Source organism: Bison bison, unplaced genomic scaffold (genome assembly GCF_000754665.1).
Source record: "Bison bison bison isolate TAMUID 2011002044 unplaced genomic scaffold, Bison_UMD1.0 scf7180017864233, whole genome shotgun sequence".
NCBI classification, from domain to species: domain Eukaryota; kingdom Metazoa; phylum Chordata; class Mammalia; order Artiodactyla; family Bovidae; genus Bison; species Bison bison.
Genome location: NW_011494805.1, coordinates 1802316 through 1807818, shown reverse-complemented (window position 1 = coordinate 1807818; position 5503 = coordinate 1802316). Strand labels below are relative to the sequence as shown.

Below are 5503 nucleotides of genomic sequence, written 5' to 3'. Positions count from 1 at the left end.
GGCGGGGCGCAGGGCGATGGGGAGGCGGGGCGGGGAGGCGGGGCGTGGGGCACGGAGTGATGGGGATAGGGCAAGAGAGTGGTAGAGCAGTAAGAGATACAAACTATTATATGTAAACACACACTTTAAAAAAGAAAAAAAAGAAATTAAACGTGTCTTTGTCCCAGCTCATGCACTCCACTTGGTGAAGGAAATGGCAACTCACTCCAGTATTCTTGCCTGGAGAATCCCATGGACAGAGGAGCCTGGCGGGCTACAGTCCATAGGGTTGCACAGAGTTGTTCAGACGGAAGCAATTTAGCATGCATGCATACAACCACTCCACCAGCCACACGCAGGCAGGGAAGTTCGGGACAGCGCTAAGCGAAGCCTATGGCTCAGTGTGGACCTTGCAGAGTCTTGATCCCCTGATCAAGGATTTAACCCCCTGTTCTGTGCTGTCGGCCCATGCGAATCTCATAACACAGTCAGTGCTCCTTAACTAAAATACTAATTTACTTTCCCTCTGAGTCCGTGGCTCCCCTGAAATCAGCAGGGCTTTTGATACATTCCTGGAGGCGAAAGACGACTTAGGAAAGAGAGAGGTCCTCCTAAAATGATTGAAGCAAAGAGTGAGATGCAGGTGGGCGCATGAACCCAGAAGCTTTGATTTTCAGAAAAAGCAGAGAATTTAACCATTTTGTGAGCTAATCGAAAGCAACTTTTTTTTTAATCATTTTTTCACATTTTGATCATTTATTTATTTATTTGCCTCACTTATGATTTTATCACCAGTCATCGTTTCAGGTCTAAGCAAAATAGACAAACCCCTTAGCACAGTACAGAGAAACCACTTGAAACGCTGAGCAAACGATCTGATGGAAGTTGCCAGCCTACTCCATCCCAAACTGGCCTTCAATAAGTAAATATTTACTATGACACAGCGTGACCTTGGAAGTGGAAATATCACCTTTATTGACAAGATAGGGCCACAGTGGGCAGCTCCACCGAACACAAATAATACAGTCCCAAGGTGAAACTGCAGCAGGCATGGTAATACTCGTCACCCTCATCATCTCCCTCAGCACTGTCGGCTCCAGCCTCCTCACAGTCCTCCTCAAGGGCAGCCATGTCCTCATGGGCCTCAGAAAACTCTCCTTCCTCCATGCCCTCACCCAAGTACCAGTGAACAAAGGCACGCTTGGCATACATCAGGTCAAACTTATGGCCCAGGAGAGCTCAGGCCTCAGCGATGGCTGTGGTGTTGCTCAGCATGCACATGGCCAGGTCTCCACCAGGTACCACAGTGGGAGGCTGGTAGTTAATGCCAACCTTGAAGCCAGTGGGGCACCAGTCCACAAACTGGATGCTGCGCTTGGTCTTGATGGTGGCAATGGCAGCATTGACATCATTGGGAACCACATCGCCACAGTACAACAGGCAGCAGTCCATGTATTTACCATGGCGAGGGTCACATTTCACCATCTGGTTGGCTGGCTCAAAGCAAGCATTGGTGATCTCTGCTACAGAAAGCTGTTCATGGTAGGCTTCCTTCCTTCTTTACTTTTTCTTTCTTTCCTTGGACTGCTCTGGGTCTCGGTTGCTGCTCTGGTTGCTGGGGCCAGGGCTGCTCCCTGGTTGCAGTGCATGGCTTCTGGTTGCCATGGCTTCTCTGGTTGCAGAGCTTAGTCGCTGGGGAACACGGGCTTCCCAGGGGCTATTGGTGGTGTCTCCTGGGTCCTAGAGTGTGCAGGCTTCAGGAGCTGTGGCTCATGGTCTTAGTGGCTCCACAACATGTGGAATCTTCTCGGACCAGGATTGAACCCAGGTCAGCAGGCAGATTCTATCCACCATGCCAGCAGGGGAGTCCCAAAAGCAAATTCTTTTTATAAAGCTGCACCACCCGGTGTACAAGGTCTTGGGTCTATGATTTTCCCCTAATTCATGTATGACCTCTCACTTTAAGTCTCACTTTAAGTCTTACAAACTCCACTGAGCTGTAAGCTACGTAAGGCAAAGACTTCCTTATTCACCTTTAAATCCTCAGCTTCAGACTTAATGCTGGCCCCGTGATCAAATGAATGTTTCATGAATTAATAATTCCATCTTTTTTTTATAATTTTACTGGAGTATTGAAAAGCAGAGATATTATTTTGCCAACAAAGGTCCGTCTAGTCAACGCTATGGTTTTTCCAGTGGTCATGTATGGATGTGAGAGTTGGACTGTGAAGAAAGCTGAGCCCGAAGAATTGATGCTTTTGAACTGTGGTGTTGGAGAAGACTCTTGAGAGTCCCATGGACTGCAAGGAGATCCAACCAGTCCATCTCTTTAGAGGTCCAACTCTAAAGGAGATCAGTCCTGGATGTTCATTGGAAGGACTGATGCTAAAGCTAAAACTGCAATACTTTGGCCACCTCATGCGAAGAGTTGACTCATTGGAAAAGACTCTGATGCTGGGAGGGATTGGAGGCAGGAGGAGAAGGGGACAACAGAGGATGAGATGGCTGGATGGCATCACTGACTCGATGGATATGAGTCTGAGTGAACTCCGGGAGTTGGGATGGACAGGGAGGCCTGGCGTGCTGCGATTCATGGGGTCGCAAAGAGTCAGACACGACTGAGCGACTGAACTGAACTGAACTGAGAGGTTATCATACAAATTGAATAAGTCAGACAAAGACAAATATTCCATATATATTTATAATAATCTCTTCATTCTTTGAAGCCCACTAAAGCAGAATATTCCTAACCTCCTCTGGTTTGGTAATGGTCCATTCAAATATATTTTTGCTCAATTGAGCTCTTTAAATTTTTGATATGCCCTGGTTTATCTTTTACCAGTTCTGGTGTCAGAAGAGTTAACAAAAGGAAAGCCTTGAAAGCCCCCAGGAGTAACATACACATATCGACATCTGTAAGTAACATACACATATAGACATCTATAAGTAACATACACATATAGACATCTATAAGTAACATACACATATCAACATCTATAAGTAACATGCACATATAGACATCTATAAGTAACATACACATATCAACATCTATAAACCTGAAGACACATGCAGAGATCTTATAGCTCTTTTTTTAAAAAAATTAGCCTTAAGACAAGTTCAATAATGCAAGTATCACTTAGTCATGAGAGAAAAGTTGGATCCAAATTAATTCTGGTGGATAAAATAAGGTTACCTGATCAGATAGCTAAAGTTGCTACAAATATCTGTGGGGAATAGTTCTGGAAGCCATCAAAAACAGAAAATCCTTGATTTGTAATGTCAGCAAGATCATCATGACACCTACTTAAAATTTAAAAATAAATAGTTCCCTGCAATGATGAAGACCTAAAGAACAATTGTATTTATAGGAATAAAAGTTAATGTAAGAGAGACAAATTAATAAGCTTAATAATATCCCAGTGGTCAGGATCATAATGCAAGTTGAAAATAAATATAGTATGACAGGATTTTTCTAATATTTTTCTTTATGCTTTATAATTTTTTAAGAAAAACTACATAACTCTTTTTTAAAACAAAATTTCATAGTTTTCTTAAAATTGAAGTAGATTAGGAAGATATAACTTAAAGAAAAAGCATCACATTCTATAGTAGATTAAATGTAAAATGCAATAAACTTACCACATGTAAGACTTAAATAATTGCTTGCCCTGTTACTCCAAAAATGCAGTCTCATAAACTGGGCTGAAGAAACTGAACAATATTGTTGCAGAAATTTGAAAATGACACACAGACTTAAAATTACACATATCTTCAAATATAGAGAAATATTTGTCTGGAAATTAGAAGTAATATTAGAAAGTAAATAATGAAAATTAAAAGACACTCCTTGGAAGGAAAGTTATGACCAACCTAGATAGCATATTCAAAAGCAGAGACATTACTTTGCCAACAAAGGTCCGTCTAGTCAAGGCTATGCTTTTTCCAGTGGTCATGTATGGATGTGAGAGTTGGACTGTCGAGAAAGCTGAGCACCGAAGAATTGATGCTTTTGAACTGTGGTGTTGGAGAAGACTCTTGAGAGTCCCTTGGACTGCAAGGAGATCCAACTAGTCTATCCTAAAGGAGATCAGTGCTGGGTGGTCTTTGGAACGACTGATGCTAAAGCTGAAACTCCAATACTTTGGCCACCTCACGCGAAGAGTTGACTCATTGGAAAAGACCCTGAAGCTGGGAGGGATTGGAGGCAGGAGGAGAAGAGGACGACAGAGGATGAGATGGCTGGATGGCATGACTCGATGGATGTGAGTCTGAGTGAACTCCGGGAGTTGGTGATGGACAGGGAGGCCTGGTGTGCTAAGGTTCATGGGGTTGCAAAGAGTCAGACACGACTGAGCGACTGAACTGAACTGAATGAAAATAAAGTGGTGCACTTTCACTAATTAAAATTTGTCATAATTTGTAAATATTTTGCTGTATTTATTTATGTTGCATGCAGAAGATGAGTAATAGAAAATGTAAAAGAAATAAACCAAAATCTGGGTTTTGTTAGTTATGGTTTAGAAAAATATAGTGAATCTCTCATTTTAGTTGTGAATACTGATTTTGGTATGAATCTGATCATATTCAAACTTTTCCACCCAATGCTTCTGCATAGATTATAACTAACATTAGTGCACTTTCATTGAAATTTATTGAATTTCATATATTTCAGTACTTCAAACTATTGAATTTATGTTTTCAAGCCTAGTGCAACATTTTCACTAGAATAGCAATCGTTTGAGTACAGAGGCACTGTTGATCTTCTTTAGTGCTTTATTCCTAACTCTTAGAGTAGGGACTCTGTCTGCATATGGTAGATACTCATTAAATATATGCTTAACAAAGGAATGTTTGGGGTCTTTCTTATGGAAAGGTGTGTGAGATTATTTCTTTCCTGGAGACATCGATGCCATGAGTTGTTGAATTCATCTGACCTAGATTTTTAAAGCAAGATCAAGTGAGGTTTCTAAAATGAGAATGATAACAATGATGATATTGCCATCATCATAATCATCAACAACTATGAGAAACGATTACTAAGGGAGAAGTTTGTGGAGGTTAGTATATTCTATTTTACTAGTCATTTCTCAAAGACTGTCCTATTTTAGTCATGCAGAAAATATTGCATTTATTTTAAATAAGAAAAAATAGAAATCCTGAGAGGCTAAGAAACTTACCCAAGGTCACGGGGTACACAAAGATAAAAGCAAGCAAGCACATCCAAACCTGTTTGCTTTTTATACTCCATCATACTCTTTCTCACTTCGGCATGTGTTAGTCACCCGTCATGCACGACTCCCTACTCCAGGACCCGATGCACTGGGTTCATGGAATTCTCCAGGCAAAAATACTGGAGTGGGTCGCCATTCTCTTCTCCAGGGGATCTTCCTGGCCCAGGGATCAAATCTGGTCTCTTGCACTGCAGGCAGATTCTTTACTGTCTGAGCAACCAGGGAAACCCTGGCTCAGACAGTAAATATTTGGTATATTTGTCACCAATAATATTTACATGATTGCATAGTAT

The 5503-nt window shown here is 41.6% G+C and overlaps 1 pseudogene; it reads right to left on the bottom strand.

The window, feature by feature from the left end:
• Positions 1 to 951: 951 nt before the first annotated feature.
• LOC104993116 lies at positions 952 to 5227 on the bottom strand (annotated as a pseudogene).
• Between the last annotated feature and the right edge of the window lie 276 nt (positions 5228 to 5503).